This window comes from Leopardus geoffroyi, chromosome X (genome assembly GCF_018350155.1).
Source record: "Leopardus geoffroyi isolate Oge1 chromosome X, O.geoffroyi_Oge1_pat1.0, whole genome shotgun sequence".
In the NCBI taxonomy this organism is placed as follows: Eukaryota; Metazoa; Chordata; class Mammalia; order Carnivora; family Felidae; genus Leopardus; species Leopardus geoffroyi.
The window spans coordinates 117,241,944-117,266,416 of NC_059343.1; positions in this window are offsets into that span (position 1 = coordinate 117,241,944).

Below are 24,473 nucleotides of genomic sequence, written 5' to 3' on the forward strand. Positions count from 1 at the left end.
AACCCCAGCTAGTATTCTTATTATCATGATTCTAAATTCTGGTTCAGACATCTTGCTTGTGTCTGTGTTGATTGAGTCCCTGGCTGTCGTCTCTTCCTGCTCTTTCTTTTGGGGTGAATTCCTTCTTTTCGTCATTTTGAAGGAAGAAAAGGAATTGATAAAGTAAAACAAAAATTAAAATTAAAAAATTAAAACACACACACAAATGAAATAAGTGATGCTAGATTCTAGGTGTGTTTTGATCTGTTTATTGAAAGGAGCATGATCAATTAGAGAAAGAAGGGAAAAGAAAAACAAGGAAAACGTTTGAAAATGTGAGAAAATGCATACAATGAAATAGAATAAAATGAAATGATGGAAGTAAAATAGAATTTGAAAAATTTACAAAAAAGTGAAAAATATAGTAGAAAAAAATTAAAGAAAATGAAAATAAAATGAAATTAAATGAAATTGAAAATGAAAATAAATTTTTCTCTTTCTGTATTCAAGAAAAAGAAAAGAAACGAAAAAGAAGAAAAAAACAAAGAAAATGGATAGACGGACCAGGAAACAGACTGAAATATGGTTGAAATTACATCAGTTTCCCCTAGAAGTCAAACTATGAAGCACTTTATAGTCCATAAACTAAGCAGGCGGAGAGACTTGTGGTTCTGAAGACTGACATTGGCCCAGTTGGGTGGGGCTTAGTGTAATGGCTCCGTTCTCCACAGATGGCACTGCTTAGCTTACTGTGGTGGATTGCTGTGGCCCGTGTAGGCATGTATGGCATGCACAGGAGGGTGAAAATGGCATCACCCAGCTACCCAGTCACTAATTTCGGAATTCTGTGCTCTCCATGACTGGCAATCAAGCACTCCTCCTTTGTCTCCAGCTTCCATCCACTCCCTGCTTCTACACTGTCTCTGACCAAGCCGTCATCAGACTGCCAGACAGCACCTCTGTCCTGAGTTTTATCTCAAATGGATCTGTGTTTCCCAACCCCTCATTTCTTTTTTTTTAATTTTTTTTAATCTTTATTCATTTTTGAGAGACAAAGAAAGACAGAGCATGAGCACGAGAGGGGCACAGAGAGAGGGGAGACACAGAATCCGAAGCAGGCTGCAGGCTCCAGGCTCCAAACTGTCAGCACAGAGCCCAACACGGGGCTCGAACCAATGAACTGTGAGATCGTGACCTGAGCTGAAGTCGGGTGCTCAACCGACTAAGCCACCCAGGCGCTCCCCAAACCCTCATTTCTGAGGGACTTCAGCTTTGACCTGCTCAGACCTTCTGCAAGAGGGTCTCACGGAGCAATGGCCAGGTGCCAGCCACACCCAGGAACATTCGTGGGACCGTGCTGCTGCTGATGCCCAGAGCAGGTGGCTGGGTGCCAGCCCGCCCCAGGAAAGGTTCACGTGATCTTGTAGCAGCAGCATTGCAGGGTTTATAGAAAATCACAATACACATCTGGCACCAGGCTTCCTTGTTCCAGCACCAGTGAATGTGGCTGTTCTCTGAAATGCCGTCCCAGCAGGGGAACCGCCTCTCCTCGTGTGGCCCAAAGACTCCTGGACTTCACTCTGCTCCTGGGGACCTGGAGCCCTTCCCACCTGAGCACCACCAGGTATTGAGCTGCGGAGTTTCCAACTCTGCGCTCTCCCTGTTTATAGAATCTTAATGGAATTTAAACCCTCTCTTTTCTCCTTTCTCCTTTGTCCTTTCTCCCTTTTTTGTTCAGTCCCTGCGGCTGTTTCCACTTTTCCACTTTCTCTCCAGCTGCTTTTGGGGAGGGGTGCTTTTCCCCTATTCTCCCCCACCCACCTGTCTCCGTCCTGTCTCCGCACGCAATAGTGGCTCCCTGCCCTCTGCGGCTTCTGTCTCCCCCAGGTCACCTCTCTGCGCCACATACCTGCTGAGTTCTATCGTTCAGGTTGTGCAGACTGTTGTGTTAGTCTTCAAATCAGTTTTCTAGGTGTGTGAGATGGTTTAGTGTTGATCTGGCTGCATTTCAGGGATGAGAGATGCACAGAAACTTCCAAGCTGTTCTACCATCTTGGCCCCTCCCTCTGAAGAAATTTTTTTAAAAAGAGGATTTTGTAGAAACTACCTTTTCCTGACCAGCTACTAAAATGTTAGGCTACATCTTTTTGGGATCCAAAGTTGGTTGTGGCATTTCATTAATTTATAGTTACTGGGACCATAAATTCTGAATTTTCTAGAAAGTTCTCCTTTGAAAGATTCTGCAACATTGTTGAGCCATATTTTGCAGCACTAGGCTCAGAAATATGAGTTGCATGTTGCATTTGAATTTTGTGGCAGAATTTCTCCAAGGTTATAGAGGATGAGCATCTATTAGCTAGGTGATGAGCAGGTAATGGATTTGGAACCTCTAGCCTGTTTAGCAATTCCTTCCATGTAAAATGATCTTCCTTTTATGAAAAACTAGTCTTGACAGTGATATTGGGGGGAAAAACTAATTTGGAATGGACAGTTTAGTCCCTAATGTCTTACCAGAAAGTGTCTCTATTCCTGTTGTTATCTGTTCTGACTTGCCACTGTGAAAATAATGTTTAATCCCAATTATAAAGACTTGGAATAAACGAAGGCCAGAAATCATTAAAAACCTATTGGGTTTAATATAAAATTTTATTTAAATGTTCTTTTTGCTTCTTTTCATTTAACCTTTACCGTGACCTGGTGTGCTCAGGCATGGTATAGAATAAGGGAAGTAGGACAGTTAATTGAAGTTCATAGAACTTCATCTGAAAAAAAGCATTTTCTGCTTTTTGTAACTTATTGGATGATTAAATGTGATATGTTAGAGTTGCATTTTAATAAATGGGGTGGGGACTGATTTTTCTAGTATATAATATGGAGCTGTGCTGTTCAATACAGTAGTAACTAGCTAAAAACTAGCATATGTGGCTATTGTACACTTGGCATGTGTTCATTTCAAATAGATATTTGCTATAAGTATAAAATCCATGCTAGATTTTGGAGATTTAATACAAATAAGATAAGGTGTGATATGTCATTACATTTTGTTTAAATCATATGTTGAAATGATAATATTTTAGGTATAGTAGGTAAAACCAAATTAGAATTAATTTCAGTAGCTTTTAAATGTTCTGATTATGGCTGTTGGAAAATTTTAAATTACATATCTGCTTACATTGTATTTCTGTGAGTCAGCACTTACATAGAGAAGAGAGATTTTTAGATGGATTAAAGGAGAAGAAGCTTTTGCTTCTTGGGCTATCCAAAAAAGCTAGTCAGCTGCTGGTCCTTCATCAGGGAAATGACAGTGTCGTTGTGCTGTGGTCAGGCCTTCATGTCACATTTTGCTGCTTGTGCCTTATTGTGTTTGACCCATCTCAGGTGCTCCATGAATATGTGTTGAATTGATAATGACTTGCAGTTGTATTTCACTGGCTTATGAATCAGGAATTTTGAGTTTTGTCTTCAGCTCTGCCTCTAACTAGCTCTGTGACCTTGCACAAATCACATCCCCTTTGCCTGTCTCAGTTTTTTTCCTTTCCTTCGCTTTTTCCTAAAATAAGTGAATTTAATATGGTGATTAAATAATTTTCAGTTCAGACATGCTGTGGTTCTATTGTGTGGCTCTATATTGCTAGTCTACAAGGCAGTTAGAATTTCCATTTCTAAAATGGCACAGAAGTTTTTACTCTAATCAAGATGATTTTAGTTTGCGTGTGTCTGCCCCCTGAGACTGATTATTCCTTTTTTCTTGAATATGTTAACACAGTCAGGTTCTGGAACCTTCAAGGAACAACCCTTCTGTGATCCTTACCTGATAAGTAAAATATCCCCCCCCCCACCCATCTCTCTCTTGTCCCTTTACAAGGTTCAACATTTTAATTATTAGCCATGCTGGCATTTTAACTTTGATTTTGCATTAGAATATGTCTGATGTGTCACAGGAAGAGCTGCTTAGCCCAGATGAGCACATTAGGGCTTTGAGGCATAGTGATAGCTTACCAGAGTCATCTGATGCCTTCGTTTATTACTCTGTAGAATCCATTTGGTAATACCCTATACATTCCCGCTGACCTATGTGAAGGAAAGTTCTGCTCTGGCACCCATACTTTCAAATGAGAGATAATGAATGAAACTGAGCAGTATGCACCCAGAAAGAAAAGGGTCTCTTGAGGAGCTTATTTAACACAACTTGTTACTTTCTATTCATACTTCAAGCCTTACTATCTGTGTTGGTCCATCCACATTCCCCACCTCCCTGTTTTGCCACCGATGTCCCCTAACAATGGAGGGGACTAGAATCACTGCTGTACTTAGAACTCTTCAAGGAGTATAGATTGCTTCTTTCTATATACTAAATAATTCTTTGGCTTTGTCAGACTTAGATCCTTTTACCAAAGAGCTAGCAGTTGAGTAGATGTCATATATAGATACAAGGAACATACACAATGAAATGCCATTAGAATTTAGAGAAGACAGGCTAGAGGCATTAAGGAAGGGTTTTGGAATATTCATGCTGGTCTTATAAGGATCAGTAACAATTAAACATGGGGGGGGTGGGAGGTAAAGGATTAAAGGCAGGAGGAATAACGTAAAAAAGGCAGAGGTGGGAGTCAAGTTAATGGAACAGCAAATACTCCTGTTTGGATGGATCACAGATTACAATGTTGATGAAATGGAATTCGTCACATCATTTTAGAGTTGTGAGGGACCTCTAATGGAAACACTGCAGATTTGAAAGATATCAAACATCATGGCAAGAACCGTGGACATTATCTTCAATTAGTATGACCCTCCAACTCAAAGTTGGCTGCTGTAGAAAATACTGTGGCTCTCCACTCAGATTCTAATCTCAAGTCTCTGCCATCTGCAACAGAGAATTAGAAACCATTTCAAAAGCAACTACTGTTGTGCTACTCTACTGTGTGCTAGCGTCACAACATCTGACCAATGGAGCCAGAGCTACTTATTATGAGCTGGATCCTATCAGACCTCCCAATCCATACGGACCGGCACACCCAGCAGGAATCCATTGTAAAATTGAAGTACAGTTCTTTCTTGACTTGCCATGGGGTTACATCCCAATAAACCCCACTGTTAGTGAAAATATTGTAAGTCAAAAATGCATTTAATACACCTCGCCTACCGAACATCAGAGCTTAGCCTAGCCTACCTTAAATGTGCTCAAAACACATTAGCCTACAGTTGGGCAAAATCAGCTACCACATTATATAATAAAATGTTGAGTATCTCATGTACTTTATTGAATACTGTGTTGACAGTGAAAAGCAGAATGGTTGTTCAGGTATAGAATAGCTGTACGTGTATAGGCTGTTTACCCTCATGATTGTGTGAGTGACTGGGAGCAGCGGCTCACTGCTGCCACCCAGCATCAGGAGACAGTATCGTCTATATCACTAGCCCCAGAAAGGATCCAATTCAAAATGTAAAATACAGTTTCTATTGAATGTGTATTGCTTTTGCACCATTGTAAATGCAAAAAATCCTAAGTTGAAACATCATAAGTCAGGGACCGTAATGCACCCAAGAACAGGATTGAAGAGGGCCAGAGTGCAATGATAAAGCTGCACAAGGGGGTGGCCCAGATCTCCATGTCATTCTCCACTGTTGCATTAGTGCCTCCCCTTCGATTCACAGTCACATGGGAGTTCCTTTATGATGAGCTGACAGAGATGACAAAATGATGAGCCTGGTTTCCTGGTCCCGGGTATCATGAGCTAAATTCATATGTTGAATTTGGGGATATCCGAAACCCCAGTGCCTCAGAAAGTGACTGTATTTGGAGATAGTCTTTAAAGAGATGATTAAGTTAAAATGAGATCGTTAGGTTGGATTCTAATCCAATATGACTGGTGTCCTTACGAAAAGAGGGAATTAGGTCATAGACACAGGGAGAAGATTATGTGAAGATACAGAGAGAAGACACTCTCTGCAAACCAAGGAGGCCTCAGAACAAATCAACCCTGCCAGCACCTTGATCTTAGACTTCTAGACTCCAGAATAGTGAGGAAATAAATTTCTGTTGTTTAAGCCACTCAGTCTATGGTACTTTGTTATGGCAGCCCTAGAAAACTAATATAACCAGTATGTAGATAAAGCCTAAATAGACTTTTGCTGCACTGCATTTCACTCAGAGATGGCTTTGAAAGACAGCTATGAGGAGAAATATTCCCAATGGACAGAGTTTTGAGTGAGTCATACATTTTTTGTGGAAAGGGAAGTGTCCTGAATTTAGAATATACTTCAATTCATGAGGAATGTAGAATGGTCTGGCTGGTTGGCCAGATGCCTTGAACCTTAAGTTCTTCAGGTCTAGAAGCTTTGGTTCCCAGAGGGGTATACTTCCAAGAGGTACATAGTAAGAGTCCCATTGAGCTTTAAGCTGTGATGGACATCTTGTTACATTGGGCTTCTCGTGTCTAGAGAACAGCAAAGAGAGGGATCACCACAAAGGTGTAAGAAATAGTAGTAATTAATGTTTGCTATAGAAAATGGGCTTACCCAGGATTACGGCCCCTTCCAGGTCATGAGCCATGGCCAAAAACTGGCCAATACAGGAATGTGAAACCCTAGCCCTCTTGCCCCAATTTGGAACAACCCTGACTGACCAGATCCAGGGGTTCAAGCAGGATTGGCTGAGACTTTGGTTTTAAGAGCATTGCATATCATCTCCTTCTGCCTTATCCTGCCCTTCTCTTTTTCTTACGGGTGGATCTTCTGAGAGCACTTCTCAATAAATATTCAGTAGTAACTTGCTATCTCAGACTATGTTTTTAAGAAAAAAAAATCTAACAGAACGGGTGACTTTGTTTGATTTTTAAAGTACACTTTATTTTTTCAGATCAGTTTTAGATGCACAGAAAAACGGAATGAGAGTTATAGAGATCTCCCATATACTCCCTGCCCTCGTACATGTGACTTTGTTTCTCATTTTCACTGAGAAAAGTAGGAACAATCATAAGAGACCTTCCATATGTTCTTACCACCAAACACATGAACCCACCCGCGTTTTCACCAATGCACTCTGCATACCCTCCCAGTTAGTGTGCAGGAAACTTAGGAGCATCTGTCCAAGGCATTAGATGACATCCTGTATCCCCAGCTCAAGGACTTTTCTCATCCAACTATCGTGTCTCTTCCTTTCATAATTTTTTTTATTTCATCATTCCAATGAATACACAAAGATACTGTTACTCTTTCCATTTTTAAGCCAGGAAAACATTCTGACTTTACCATGCCTTTTCTCTGCCTCCTTTGCTTCCATTTCAAACAAAAGCCTGAAAAAAACTCTATACTTAACCATCTCCAGCTGCTGTCTTCCTGTTACCTCTTGAAAGTAAAGTGGTTCAATCAGGATGTTATCCTCACTACTGCACTGAAGCCACACTCATCAAGGCCTGCCAGTGACCTCCATCTTGCTTAATCCAATGATCAATTTCCAGTTCTCATCCTACTCCACCTCTGAACATCATTTGACAGAGTCGATCACTTTTTGAAGTATTTTTTTTTCACTTGGCTACCAGAATATAACACTTTCTTTGTTTTCCTCCTACCTTTGTGACTTTTCCTTCCTGTCTCATTTGCTGTCCCTACCCCCATTTTCCCAGACACCCATTCTTCTAAGCCACTAAAAGTGCACCAGGACTCAGTTCTTAGATCTCTATCTTCTCTCGGGGCGCCTGGGTGGCGCAGTCGGTTAAGCGTCCGACTTCAGCCAGGTCACGATCTCGCGGTCCGTGAGTTCGAGCCCCGCGTCGGGCTCTGGGCTGATGGCTCGGAGCCTGGGGCCTGTTTCCAATTCTGTGTCTCCCTCTCTCTCTGCCCCTCCCCCGTTCATGCTCTGTCTCTCTCTGTCCCAAAAATAAATAAACGTTGAAAAAAAAAAAAAAAAAAAAAAAAAAAAAGATCTCTATCTTCTCTCGCTTTAGATACTCTCATCTAGTCTTACAGCTTCAACTGCCATCTATATGCTGTTGATTCCCATATTTGTATTTGATTCCCAGCTTCTTCCATAAATTCCAGGTTTTGATTTCCAATTAACTGCCTTACATCTCCAACTGGGACCTCTAATAGGCATCTCCATCTTAATATGTCCCAAACTGATCTCTTGAATAACCACCACAATCATCTTTTGTACAAATCTGCTAATTCCCCATTTACCTCATTTCAATAAATGAAACACCATTCACCTGGTTGCTCAGGTAAAAGCTCCTGAAGTTAGGCTTCTTTATTTCCCTCAGATAATCCATGCATTCTAGAGGCAAAACCTGTTTTCTCCACCTTCAGGATATACCCAGAACTTTAACATTTCTTATGTTTTCTGCTCTTACCACCCAAGGCCACGACAGTACTATCTTTCAACTGGACTTTTATAAAGCATCTTAACCGTTCTCCCGGTGTCTGTCCGTGCTCATTACACTCTATCCTCAAGAATGAGATTCTTACTGATATTTTTGGCTAATATTTCTATTTAGATTTCTATTAGGTATATTAAAGTCTCTCACTCTTAATTGTGAACTTATGTTTTCCTTCCTATAATTCTGTCAAATTTTGCTTTACCTATTCGGTAGGTATGTTATTAGGTAAATCCATATTTTAAAACTGTCGTATCTTCCTGATGAATTAAACCTTTTCTCATTAGGAAGTTCATCCATTCATTTATTTAACATCTACTTCTGGACTCCTGGGTGGCTCAGTTGGTTAAGCTTCCTACTCCTGATTTCACCTCGGGTCTAGTGCGGAGAGGCTCGGTGCGAAGCCTGCTTGGGATTCTATCTCTCTCCCTCTCTCTCAAAATAAATAAATAAACTTATTAAAAATCTACTTATTATTTATTGAGCATTTACTATGCACCAGGCACTATTTCAGGTGCAGTGACCAAATAGAAAAAAAACAAAACAAACAAAAAAAAAAACCTGTCCTAATGGACCTTACATTTAGATATACTTACAAAAAACTCCGACATATTTAGATACTTTATCACTCAAGTAATAGATTTTGACTTATAATCTGCTTTCTTTTAAAGCAATAGCTCTAATTCTTTTTCCTTTGGCTAGAATTGGTTTGGTAAATGTGTTTTCATCCTTTTGCTTTTAGCATTTATATTTTAGATGTCTCTTGTAAACAGCATATACTTGGAATTTTTGTTGTTGTACTTGGAATTTTTAATCCTGCCTGAAAATATTGGCCTTTTAACTAGACAACTTAACTCAATTAAAATTAATATAATTACTGATATATTTGCATTTATATCTTACCAGATAATTTTGTTCTTTTATTTGCTGGAACTATTTTATATTTCTTTCCTTCTTTCATGATTTCTCTTGGATCAAGTTTTTTCATATTTCCACTTTTTTCTTTCTACCAGTTTGTGATACACAATTTTTCTATTTTTAGTGATTACCCTATAAATGACAACATGAATGCTTCACTTTTCAAAGTCTAAAGATAATAAATATATTTCTCTTCCTTGTGACAATATAGGGACCATAGAATACCAGCTACACTTAAATTCTTTAAACTTACACACTATAGGGGCAGCTGGGTGCTCAGTCGGTTGAGTGTCTGACTTCAGCTCAGGTCATGATCTCGCGGTTCGTGAGTTCGAGCCTTGCATCGGGCTCTGTGCTGACAGCTCAGAGCCTGGAGCCTGCTTCCGATTCTGTGTCTCCCTCTCTCTACCCCTTCCCCGCTCATGCTCTGTCTCTCTCTCTGTCTCTCAAAGATGAATAAACGTTAAAAAAAATTTAAACTTACACACTATAGTTGCTAAATTTTTTTTTTTTTATGATGAGCCTTTCATTTTCCTCAGAAAATTATTGTTTGGTATTCTTTGAGACCCAAATGTATGGTAACTTTCTCCAAAGATAATTTTTGTTTTTTTGCTTCTGTCACGTGTCTAGGGCTACTACCCATATTTCATGGCTTATGTTTTCTGGAAAGCTATTTAGGCAATATGAATTTGGGTTTCTAATGCATATTAGGGCCAGCTTTTCATTGAAAAATCTATGGGTGCCCCACCAACATCTATATGCATTTGTAAGGCCATTTTCTTTGCTGTAAATTTATGGGACCTAAGATTTATGGAAGTTCGCTCTCCTATTAGATTGCCCATTTTCTGAAGGTCCCAGGCATTGCCTTCTGTTTCCCCCAGCCTCTGAGATCATGCAAACAAAGCTCAATTTCTACAGGCTTGGCAACAGAAGTAGTCTGATGTGATCAGGCCTCCCACTGACTCCTCCTCATAATCTCCCAGCATTCTCTGCAATGCTCACCCCTTTGTAGACACACTGGTCTCCTAGAACATTCATAGAACATTCTATTGCTAGAATATGCCTCTTGCCTCAGGGCCTTTGCACTTTGTTTTCTGGATATCCACATGGCTCTTTTCCTTCATTTCACTCTGCTCAAGTGATACTTCCACAGAGAGGTATTTTCTGACCACTTTTTCTGAATTAGTGTATCTTGGCCACATTTTTGTTCTCTGCTTTATTTTTCTTTATAGCACTTGTCACAACATGACATTATATTGTATATAACTTCACCAATTTCATCTTCTCTCTGTACCCAAAAGAGGGTAAGATGGTTGATCCCAGAGCCATGGTTTCCCCGCTGTACCCTAAACATTTAAAACAGGGCTTTTCAATGTCAACAGGATTTGTTAACCAATTACTGACATTTTGAGCCACATAACTATTTATTGTGGATGGCTGTCCTGTACCTTGTAGGATATTTAGCAGGATCCCTGGCCTTTACCCACGAGGCGCCAGTAGCATACCCCCTGTTGAGATAACCCAAAATGTCCCAAGGCTTTGCCTAACATCCCCTATGGGATAAAACCAGCCCTGGTTGGGAGCCACCAATCTAGGACAGCTCCTGAAACAATAATAATTCATTAATAAATGAGGACTCATAGGTTTGAATCACAATTTTCCCCCTTACTATCTGTGTAACTTTGAGTCTGTAAAATAGCAGTCATAATAATCAGCTTATAGTTTATCTGGGAGGATTAAAGACAAAAATGCATATAAAGCATTTATCAGAGTGTTTGACACATAATACTCAGGAAATGTTGTTTTTATGATTTTTCGTATCCTTTAAGATCTAGATCAAATATCACCTTTTATCTGAAGCTTTCTCTGATTTCTTGCTAACAAAATTCTCTCTTGTGAATTCTACTAAAACTTGGTCTTTAATAGACCATGGCACATCAATTTTAATTATTTGCTTTAGTGTCTGTTTCTTCTAGTGGACTGTGAACTACTCTTCAGGAAAAGGGAGAGTGTCATATTTGTCTTGGTATCTCTTGAGCTTACGAAGCATTTGACACAACTTAAAGAAAATATATTAAAACACGTTCCCTCTCCTTTAGAATGGAGGAGATTGAAACCCATGAAGATGATGGGTCATTAGGGAAGGTCTCATCATTGATCTTTGTTTAATGGGAAGCTTCTTTCCTACCCCTGGGTAGAGTAAAGTCAAGTATCAACCAAGAGCAGCAGGGCAATTAGATGCAGAGCTGACATTAAGTGCAGTTACCTCATCTCCCCACGTTAACCTCCAAAGAGAACAATAGAATTAGAGAAATGGACCTCCAAAGCCATGGTGTCAAACCCCTAGTCACAGGACCAGGGAACCAGAAGTTATACGTGTAATGTAAAAATATTTCTCCTGAGAATATTCTATGGAAGCTAGCCATAGGAAACAATTATTCCCTTTAATGAGACTACAAACTTTACATAGATTCCATAGAGAGGCAGTAGAACATGGGAAGAAAGAATTATGATGAAATATTCACATAGACCCAGGTTTGAAACTTAGCTTTACCTTTCACTAGCTGTGTGACCTTAGACAAGCTACTTAACTTCTTAAGGCCTCAATAACCTCATTGTGAAACAGGAAATAATAAGAGTACCCAATTCATAGAGCTTGTTTGAGGATTAAAAAGCATAGTGTCTATAGCAAAGAAACAACCTAAGTATCTGTCAACAGATAAATGGATAAAGAAAATGTTATATTATATATATTATGGTATATGTAATATATAATGGAATGTTATCCAGCCACGGGACAGAAGGAAATGTTTGTGACAATATGAATGAACCTTGAAATAAATCATAAAGAAAGTAGACTGGTGCTCACCAGGCGCTGGGGGGTAGGGGAAATGGGGCGATGTTGGTCAAAGGGTACAAACTTCCAATTATAACATGGGGGTCTAATATACAGCATGGTAATTATAGTTAACAATACTGTATAATATACTTGAAAGTTGCTAAGAGAGTTGCGTAAATGTCTTCAACACAAAAAATAAATAGTAATCATGTGACATAATGAAGGTGTTCGCTTATGCTGTGATGGTAATCATTTTGGAATATATGTATATCAAGTCAAAATGTTACACACGTTAAACTTACACAGTATCATGTGCGAATTACACCTCAACAAAGCTGCAGGATAAAGGATATCACTTAAAGCTGTGGTCTGCCTGGAACACAGTATGTGCCTAAAAATGACAGCCTATTCATATTGGTGACTTAGTATTTCAAATTGCCTGAGACAGGGATTTATTTCATTGGATTCTTCTCTACTTGCCACCCCTCTTCAGTTTTCCAAACTTATATTCACTCTCAATATATAATAAATGATACAGAATCAGGATTTTGTAAACTAGAAAGGAAATTAGGTGGGAAATATTTAAGTGAAGAGGACATTAGTACAATTTTACTCAAATACTCTTTTACAATTTTTTTCAAAAAGGCTCTAGTTGTTCATGACTATAATAAACATACACTGTAATGATTACCATGAGAAGTTCTAAAGAATAGCATTGTATATAAAATAAACAGCGAGTTATGGTTGTGGCTTAGGTTTTAAAGCCAGTTTCACATTAAACACCTTGGCCTTTGTTCTTCATTTTCTAGCGAGAAAGAACTATCTTTCCCACTAACCAAAGGTGCTAGTTTTCCTTTTTCTAAGCCTGCCCTTTCCCTGACTTAGGTAGCACACAGAAGAAATTACTCAGGGGGGAGAAAAGGCTGTAATTTCTGGGTCCTTTTATGCTAATCTCAACCCACAGCGCAAAGCTTTTGACTAGTGTGAAACTCCATGATTTGTTTCTTCAATGAAAACTTGCAAGGGTTTTTGCTTTTGTTTTTCCTCATTTGTTTTTTTAACCGCATACTACCTATTGCCCCAACCTCCCTACCACCATTGCTCCCATCAATACCCTAAATAGGGTATTAGAAAATGAAATGTATGGGGGTGCCTGGGTGGCTCAGTTGGTTAAGCATCCGACTTTGGCTCAGGTCAGGATCTCACGGCTCGTGAGTTGGAGCCCCGCATCGGGCTCTGTGCTGACAGCTCGGAGCCTGAAGCCTGATTCGGATTCTGTGTCTCCCTCTCTCTGCCCAAACTCTGTTCCCCCGCTCGAAGTCTGTCTCTGAATCTCTCTCTCAAAAATAAACATTAAAAAAAAAAGAAAATTTAAAAAAAAAAGAAAATGAAATGTATGCAACAAGTAGGTCTGTCTCTCCCAATTACAGACTGTCCTCAAAAAGTAATTTGAGGGCGCCTGGGTGGCGCAGTCGGTTAAGCGTCCGACTTCAGCCAGGTCACGATCTCGCGGTCCGTGAGTTCGAGCCCCGCGTCAGGCTCTGGGCTGATGGCTCAGAGCCTGGAGCCTGTTTCCGATTCTGTGTCTCCCTCTCTCTCTGCCCCTCCCCTGTTCATGCTCTGTCTCTCTCTGTCCCAAAAATAAATAAACGTTGAAAAAAAAAAATTAAAAAAAAAAAAAAGTAATTTGAAATTAGATTCATAAAATCACAACTTATGTATAAACTTACGGTTTTAAAATGCATTAATGAGAGATATTAGAAAAGATATTTTTTGAGAAATTTAAAGTGTATCTATCAAGACACATAAACTACAGTTCTGGTAGATGTCGCATAAAGTCAACTCTGAAAAAGTAAAATATATTTCTCATAAATAGCCAATGAGATTGATTTTTTTTTTCCTTTTACAGTTTTCGCAGTAGGAGCCATGATCATTGTAATGCATATGGCCTGGTACATAGTAGCATCTCAATACAAGTTTGTTGTGCATATGGATGTTAGAATAAATAGAATAATGCAACATTATGGCTAGGCGCGAAAGAAGTACCACATACACAGACATTCACACTGGAAATAAATATTTATTCCAAGTGTATTGAAAGATTATTGACTATATTCCTTATGCTGTACTTTTCATCTTTGTGACTTATTTATTTTATAATTGGAAGTTTGTACCTTTTGATCTCCTTTATTCACCCATCCCACTGCACTGCACTGAGTAATGTATGGAATTGTTGAATCACTGTGTCATACACCTGAAACTAATATAATATTGCATGTTAATTATACTTCAGTTTAAGAAGGAAAAAATAAAAGTGCATTGATTATATACATAATAGTGATTATATCCTATAAGATATTAACCAAAATCAAGTGACGTAGAGTTTTATTTATAATATATCTTAGAGATGTTATATTTTATTTGTAGTATATCTTGGAGATGTTTTCAAAGGGTTGACGTGAAGACAGCAAATAGCAGAGAAATATATAGAATATGATTCGATTTTAAAAAGTGACTACTGAACTTCCACTTCTGCCCATGAAGAAATAACCAATCCAGACCTTTCCATACCTACACAGACAACTAGAAAACTAGAAAACATACATTTGAAATAATCTTGTATCAGATATCAGGACAATGGGCAGTGCAGGACTGTGATCACTAAGAGAAACAGAAAAAAATGAGGTGAGCTCTGCAATCGCTCTAGCACAGGAGAGAAGAACCCAAGTGAACCACTGTTGTTTCACTAAATTGAAGAGTAGAAATGGGAATTGGGGTAAATTGAAACAATTGGAATTTGCATAGCAGAAAAATGGAGAGGAGGGAGCTATGCAGAAAAGGAGCTCCAGCAATCTTTATGAGGGCCTTCGGAATCTTTGGCTGACTGCTAATCAGCACATTTGTAGGATGAGTTCCATGAGACCAGAGAAAGAGTGACCGCTTGTGAGTCACCAGTTGAAAAATTCCCAGAACTCACTGTCACGGCCCTCTAGGAACACGCCTATAGATGCAGAGGTTGGGTTTATTACTGATTGCAATGGAGGAGAATGAACACCGAGGCATCTGGTTCATTCTGACAACAGAGAGTGTTAGGACATGCAGGGTTTGGGCTTTGGTGGGGTGATTTGGAAGAGGGTCTAAGGAGTGGGGGGTTTGCTCTAGATAGAATGCTGCCAGAAGATAGGGACAGTGCTATGGCTGGGTATCAAAATAAATCTTATGTAGAAGAAAGGCAGGGGAGAACAAATCTAAAGCTGTAATTGGACAAATCAGTAGCACTCATGTTAGCAGGGAGGGCGACGTCCATATTTTGTGGGTTATATAGAGATCCGATTTTTGTCTGTGCTTAGACAAACTTATAAAATGGCTTTGTTTTATCTCACTTTATCATCGTCTGAAATTGGTGTTCTGTGAGATCATTTATGTCCCACAAGAGAATAATATGGCTTAGCTGTGAGTGCCAGGCCAGCTTCTAATAGCACTGAGGCCTGTAAGTGTCAGGCCAATTCTCAGATGTCAAAAAATGGGTTTTTTTTTTGGTTTTTGTTTTTGTTTTTTTTTTAATTTTCTACACATAGGATTGAAAAGTCTTTAAAACCTACTAGGCTACTGGAGACTCACTCTAGCAAAGCTTAAAAACAGACCTTAAAATCAAGATGTAAAAAATCAAATTAAAAAATCCTTTAAATCAAAATCCAAAACTGTTCATTTACTGCCTAGCAAAACAAACGGAACAGCAAATTGTGAGCTATAACAAGAAGGAAATTGTAGATAATGGAGTTAGCTGACAAGGGCTTTATAAGAGTTATTTAAAATACTGTAGCTTTGTTTTAAATTTTAAAGAAAAACATGAACATAATGAGGAGATAAATAGAAAACAAAACATGAGAGTTTGGAGCTAAAACACACACTGTCTGAAATTAGAAACTAAGTGGATGAAATTTCCAGAACATTAGGCACTGCAAAACAAAAAAATTAAAAAAAAAAAAAAAACTAAACCAAAGTAAAATTAGAAAATTTAGTTGGTGACAACAGAATCTGACTGTATTACAAATGTCTTAAATAACTTCACTGAAGAAGGTGGGGGGAAAGGTGGATATGAATCGAGTCTATAAGACTAAACGCAAAAAGTTTCATATAGATACTGCACTCTATTGGATAACGTCGTTTCCCACTGGGGTACAGACTAACAATTCTGAAGCCCTTTGACATGCATACTGGAACTGAACAATGAAGCAAATAGATGATGGAGTTGGGACTCAAGTTTCTCACTGTTGGAACGGGAGATTGCAGACAAGCAGAAGGCTAGAATGATACATATGGTAATGGGTTCAAGTTCAAGACATCAGTATAAACTCAGGTTTAGCTAACATAGATATAGATGGCTGCATATAGAAATATTTGTAGATACAGATATATACACAGTTGAGTTTACATACGTATACACTTTCTCACTGTATCCACTGAGAGTGCCTAGAATTGATGACAACTGAGAAGCAACCAACACACCTGGGACTCAAATCTTGGTTTCTAGTATCATTCTCCAATAAAAGAAACCAGGGCTCCTTGAAAAAATGACTGTTTCGAGGGCTAGGGCAGGAAATATGCAATATGAGCCTAGAGCAACTTGTAATGCCAGAAAATTGTTAAAAATCTCAAAAGCAAATGGATGGGGGCATGTAAAAAGGACACCGAAACCAACAGAAATAGCCCCCAATGACCAAAGCAGGAACAATATGAAATAATAATAAATAACATTGACTTATAATGCAAACTATGCAATAAATATCTAGAAATCCATAGTGATATAAATTATTGGGTAAATAAGTGGAAGAAAAGAGACAAATCTCCTATAGAGAACTCCAAATCACGTACGTTGATACTCCCTACTCTAAGGTGGAACCCAATTCCTGTCCCCTTTGAGTGTTGTCTGTACTAAATGATTTGCTTTGAAACTTCACCGTGGAGGTAACTTTACTGTGGAGAAATGTGGCCTACACTACTTTGGCTAGGTGATGAAAGCTAATGGCATTAGCGATGTGTCATGTGCTATCAGGTACCCCGTGGTATTCTTCCCCAGAACTCATAGCCTCAGTCTAAGAATGACAACAGCATCAGAACAAAAAAATCCCAATTGGGGGACATTATGCAAAATACCTCACCAGTACTTCTCACAGGTGTCAAGGTCATCAAAAACAAGGCAAGTCTGAGAAACAATTAAGAGGAGCCTGAGGAGACATGAGGACTAAATGTCATAGGGTGTCCTGCATGGTATCCTGGAGTGGGAAAAGGACATCAAGTAAAACCTAAGGAATACTGACTAAAGTATTGGCTTTAGTTAATAATAATATATCTATATTGGCTCATGTGTTGTGATATATACACCATTATATGGAAGATATTAACATTAGGGAAAACTGAGTATGGGGGTTTCTTACTGTACTATGTTGACATCTTTACGGTAAATGTAAAACTATCCAAGAAAATGTTTATTAAGCAATTTACAGACCACTGATGACAAGTAGAATAATGTTACATGATCCTATATATATATATATATATATATATATATATATATATATATTGGGAGTCCAAGAAAGAGAAGGGAGAAAGGTGGAAGCAGAAAATTATTTGAGGACAAATGGATAAAATTTTGTAGATTTGATTTTAAAACGATGAATTTGTAGAACCAAGGAGTTCAATCAAATACAGGAGGATAAAGACAAAGAAAATCAAGCCTAAGGCATCATAACCAAATTGCTAAAATAAGTGTAGGGAAAAAAATTAAAAGCAGGAGAACAAAAAAGACACGTTACATGTAGATGAATAAAAGGAATTATTACACACTTCTTATCAGAAATTATGAAAGCCAGAGCACACTTTGACAAAATTTATAAATGTGCTAAAATCAACAAAACTACCAGCCTAGATCTCTGCATCCAGTGGAAATCTGTTTTGGAGATGAAGAAATACAGAAATTTTCAGCAACATTAAAACAAAAGCAGAGATCAGAAGAAGTCGCGAGGTAAAAGAAATGTAAAAGGAATTCTTTCAGATTGAAGGGGAAAAACATATACCACATAGAAACTTGGATCTGTACAAAGCAAAAGGCCTAAAACAATGAGTATGTATGTAAATTTTGAAGTTTTTTTTTTCATTAATTTGGGGAAAAAGACGATACAACTTACCAACATCAGGAATGAAAGGGAGGATGTCCCTGTATACCCTATAGTCGTTCAAAAAATAATATGCACCTCAAACAACTTTATGACCATGCATTAGCAACTTAGATGAAATGGACAATTACTGAAAAACACAATACCTAAATATAATAGAGAATGGTAATAGGTCTGCATTGTGTGCCTACATTGATTGCATATAAATATACAATTCATATATACTAAAAACACTGAATAACTTATTTTTAAAAAATAATACTGACATGGGGCGCCTGGGTGGCTCAGTCGGTTGAGCAACCGACTTCGGCTCAGGCCATGATCTCACGGTTTGTGAGTTCGAGCCCCACGTGGGGCTCTGGGCTGACAGCTCAGAGCCTGGAGCCTGCTTCTGATTCTGTGTCTCCCTCTCTCTCTGCCCCTCCCCCGCTCATGCTCTGTCTCTCTCTGTCTCAGAAATTAATAAACATAAAAAATTTAAAAAAAGCAATACATTAGTAGTATGCTTATCATGATGAGCACTGAGTAAGGTATAGAAGTGTTGAATCACTATATTGTACACCTCAAACTAATATAACACCGTATGTTAACTACACTGGAATTAAAATTAAAAAAATAGTACTGACATTGTTTTCCTGTTTATACTACATAAATCCTATTAATTCAATTTTTCATACATCTCCCATTAAATTTTGTTATAAAAAAGCAGCGGAGGGGGCGCCTGGGTGGCTCAGTTGGTTAGGCATCCAACTTCGGCTCAGGTCATGATCTCCCTGTTTATGAGTTCAAGCCCCACCATCAGTCTCTGTGCTGACAGCTCAGAGCCTGGAGCCTGCTTCAGATTCTGTGTCTCCCGCTCTTTGCCTCTCCCCTGCTCATGCTCTGTCTCTCTTTCTCTCAAAAATAATAAATAAAAATTCTAAATATTTTAAGTATTTTAACCATGATACAAAATATTCAGCATAGCCTCTCTTCCTACTTCACCAAGATTATGAAAAGAGAATAAGTTGTCCTGGTCCAAATCTCTTAAAAAGAAATAGCTGTGCTGAAAAATAATTCCTGGAGGGAAGTTATGTGTGTAAACTTGCCCTTGAGGCACTTGACTTTGGGGCAGTCAGATTTCAGGAGTCTTGTTTGAAGGCTAGCATTTTTTCTCCTGGTTTTGGCATAGGATAAAAAACCAAGAGCTTTAGTCAGAAAAAGCTGACTGAACTATGAACTTCCTAAGCATGCGACTTGTTGGAGTTGCTTAACTTGGCCAAGTGTCACTTTCTTGTTTATTAAGTGGACCACAATATCTATCTCGCAGAGTTTGAAAATTAAAGGTATCATTTAAAAATCTAAAACTGATAGATGCTCAATAAATGACAGCAGTTAAGATTAGTTTTACACGATTATTTTCTTGTTTATAGTCGTGCACAGGGCTGGTGCACAGTATTGTGCCCTTAGTGGATCTGTATCTGTTCTAGTTAATGAATGCCATTTCCATAGCTACCAAAATTCTTCCGTGGATAGGGCTTATTAAGCACCGTTGGTGAATGCACTTTTAAACTTAACTCACAAAGTTGACAACTTGAACAAAGTAATTGCCTTTGTATCTGGGGCTAGAGTATAAGAATTGTAAGGGGGCAATTCTGCCTTGCTAAATTTTTGATAATTAGTGTATTGACAGGTTGATTGGCAAAGTTAGTTAGTGATGTGGGTTTTCTTCTTTGTATTTGAATTAAAATGCAGTTTAATTTAAATGTCATCCAAAATAAATTCTTAAAAAGAACAATTTGCAATGATCCTATTTTGGCACATTATAATTACATCTTTCATATTACTCCTTCATTTCAATCTTCTTTCAGGTAGAAAAGTATAATTTATAAGTTTTTCTTATTATAAATGACGATACAGTTAATCACACAGAAAGAAAAAAAAGTTGAATTGAGGAATTAACCAACTTACATTCCAAATGAAATTTATTTATTTCTAGTTTGTTATAGAAGTATCTTACTGCTCCCTTTGCACTAGCTCTGAGAGTAATGGTGTAAATGGAAAATAAACAATGTGTGATCAAAGGGTGTGGGATCCTGCTTAGAGTCTTTTAACACATAAGATATAGCACCATCACATGCCATGATCTTGCAGGAAACATCAATAGAATCCACTTCTGAAACATACATCTTTTACAACCCAAATCAAAGAGGGTATATGTGAAAAGTCACCTTATTCTAACGTGGCAAAGTGAAGATTTGAGAACAAGCCTCAGAATAAAATGTCTTCAGTATTGGGCAACAGGGTAAAATTTAATTCATTTAACATTGACTACCTACCGTGAACAAGGCAGTATGCTAACTATGTCTGAGGTGGGGTTGTGTAAAATAGAGCTGGACAGGACATGACCTTGGTTACCAATAGACTTTCAGTCTAGTAAAAGGTGTAAGCCTTGCATTTTGATTATTTATTTATCTGCTATATTTCAAGTTGTATGTTACATGTTTCTCCATATATTAGCTAATGGGATCTTCAAAACAATCCCAATTAGTGGTTAGAATGAGGCACATTTATGTGTGCATGTGTGTGTGTGTGTACACATACATACTAGTAAACGACAGCTGAAATGTGAATCCTGCCTTCATGTGCTAAGCCCAAATGATGTCTCCACTTTACCACAACTTCCTCACTATATTTCATATGTGAAATGTTGTAAGAGAGTGACAATGCAATGTTAAGAATTTAAAGGAAGTAAGCCAATCTCTAATCAGAAGTTTTGGCCATGCTTCATGGAAGAGGGAACCTTTCAACTGGGACTTGAAGGATAGTCATAATTTCAGTAGATAGATATATAATGGAACAGAGGGGGAGAGAATAGTCTGTCAACTAGGAGATATCAAAGATGACAGCCAAATTTGGGGCACAGAGACATAGAGGATAATGGTACCAGTAAGCATAATGGGAGACTTAGCCTGGAAAATGAATGGGATAATTGATATTTACCAAGACTGCTTACTTGCTGATGACCTTGTCATCCATTTAAAATATTTTATTAGTCAAAAAATAATCCAAAAACCTGTATCACTAAATCTGTACTGGGGCCTCCAGCATGGAACTGGAAAACAGATGAGTAAGTAGACTTGAGGGAGAGAAACATTCAGGTAACTGAAGGAAGAAAACTCCAGAAAAGGGAAAAACAACTTCAAAGACTGAAATGAGGATGTGCCTAGAGTATTCAAAGAAATTAAAGTGGCCAGTGAAGGAGTAAAGTAATGATTGAGCAAAGTAGTAGGAGCTGAGTTCACAGAGGTAACCGGGAGTGAAGAAGGAGGGCTCCTGGTGGGAAGATTATAAAAAGCCTTTTGGCAATGGCTTTAACTCTGAGGATGAGTGTTTTGAGGAAAGGAATGACTTGATGTGACTTGAGATTTATCAGGATCACTGTGTTGAGAGCAGACTGAAGGAAGGAAAAGGCTGGAACCAAGAGTCCCGATAGGAAGCTATTGCGATAACCTAGACAAGAGATGATGGTGGCTTGGATAAAGATATTGTCAAAGGGAATAGTGGTAAGTGGATGAATTGTAGATTCTGAAAGTAGAGCCAGCAGGAATTTCTGTCTGATTAGATGTGTGGAGTGAGAGAAAGAAGAGGACTCAAAGGTAACTCCAAGTTTTGTGGCCCAAGCAACTGGGAGGATGTTGCCATTTACTGAGATGGAAAAGACTGAATGGAGGAAGTTTTGGCAAAGAAGAGGGAATCACCACCTTAGTTTGGGGCATTCATGTCAAGTTGTGTTAGTCATATGAGTGTTGAGTTCAGGGGAAAAGTCTGTGCCAGAGACACAAATATGGGAGTCATGGGCGTGAATGAGTGTAATCACCTAGAGAGATGTATTGGTAAAGTGGAAATTTTAGTTTTGAGCCCTAAGGATCTTTATCAGTTAGTTACAAGTCAGAGAAAAGACCAGCAAAGACTCAGCAAGAGAGTCAAGGAAAAGAAGAGGCAACAAGAAGAGTGCAGTGTCCTAGAACCCCAGTGGGGGGAAGAAAGTTTTCTGAGGAGGAGGGAAGAAGCAATTGTGCCAAATGCTGTACAGAGGTTGAATAATATGAGGACTGAGAGTTGAAATTGGATGTAGCAATGTGGATTTTATTAGTGACATTGATAAAAAAAAAAGTTTAGATGGACTAGTAAGGGTGAGATTCTGATTAGAATGAGTTTATCGGAGAGTGGGTAGAGAGCAAAAGGAAGTAGGGTCAAGAAAGGTTTGGTTTCTGTTTGTTGCGTGGTAATATGGGAGGACTGAGTGTGTTCGTATCTTGATGTAAATAATGCAATGGAGAAGGAAAACCTGATGATCCTGTAAATAAAAGGGATAATTGCCCCAGTAGTGCCCTTCAACTGGCAAGAGAAGATGGGATCCGATGCTTCAGTGGAGAAAGTAGTCTTAACTTGGAGTGAGAATGCCTCATCCAGAGTAACCAGTATTGGTGGGGGGAGGGGGGGGGTGGCATATGGTCAAATGCAGGTGGGTGGGTAGATGTGGTGCTGCGGGTCTGTGGAAGTTCATGCCTTTGACTGCTTCAGTTACTCCTACATAGGAGATCCAAGATGAGAGCAGACTAAATATTCGGCTTCTGTATTCATTCCTGCCTTCTACAGAAAAACCTTTAAGTTCTTCCAGTTACTCTTTTAAGTCATGACAAGGCTGAATCTGAGAATGTAATCGCTGAAAAAATGTGAAATAACACCTGGAAAAGTCTCCAGGCAAAAATGTATGATTAACAATGTAATGCAATAATGTTAATATTAATATTAATAATAATAGCAATAATAATAGCACTCAGTTCTACCTAAGAATTGTTACTTTTCTGGGAATTTGACATAGATATTGTTTGCTTCCCATGATTTTCACCCATCATACTTTTGGCACTTGTAAAGTGGGATCTCTGTGGCTAATGATGTACCCAGATTGGTGATGCTAATAGATTTGTGTCATAAAAATTACCCATGCATTCCACAAACATTTTTTGAGGACCTGGTATGTGTCAGATACTGTGCAGGTGACAAAGATAAGAAATATGGTTTGACAGAAATAGTAGGGGAGAGAGACAAGAAAGCAGGCAATTGTAATGTGCATTGTATACACCATGACAAAGTAATAATAGAATATAGTAAGTGTCATGGAAATGTGTTGTAACTCATTGTGGAGAGAGTTTACATTGACTCATAAATAGTGACGTTTGGGCTGAATTTTTATCCAATAAAAATTTATACATTTTTATTATAATAAATAAGATTTTCTCACTGTTTTATAACTATTTACTTCCTTATTTACTATTTATTATTTTTCACATAACAAACACCCTTTTAAACTGTACAATTTAGTGATGTTTACTATATTCACAAAGATGCGCTATCAACACCACTAATTCCAGAATATTTTCATCTGCCCCAAAGAAACCCCTTCCTCTCCTTAGCACTTGCCAACTGCTCATTTACTTTCTGTACCTATGGATTTGCCTATTTTGACATTTCATATAAATATGATCATATAACATGTGGCCTTTTGTGTCTAGCTTCTTTGACTTAGCACATAATCTTTTCAACGTTTATCCATGTGGTAGCGTGTATCAGAACTTCTTTCCTTTTTACGACTGAAAATATATGGAATATTTTGATTACTATGAATAATGCTGCTGTGAACACTTGTGTATTAGTTTTGGTGTGACCAAATGTTTTCAGTTCCCCTCTTTTGTTCCTGATTTTAGTCGTTTGAATCTTCTCTATTTTAGTTCAAGTCTAGCTAAAGGCTTGTTGATTTGGGTGATCTTTTCAACAAACCAACTTTTGGTTTTGTTGTTTTTCTCTCTTGTTTTTCTGACCTTTATTTCATTGATTGTTTTACTCTAATTTTTATTATTGTCTTCATTCTAGTTGATTTGGCTTTACTTTGCTCTTATAGGTCCGTAATGTATTAGGTTAGATTATTGATTTGAATTTTTTGCTTTTTTGCTTTTTTTTTAAATTTATCTTACAACAACTGGAAGTTTGTACCTTTTGACCACCTTCACTAATTTCATGCACCCACCTAGCTCCCACCTTGGCAACCACCATTCTTTGTATTTATGAATTCATTTTATGTTTGTTTTATTTCATTTTTTTCTTTAGATTCCACACGTAAGTGAGATTTGTCTTTCTCTGCCTGAC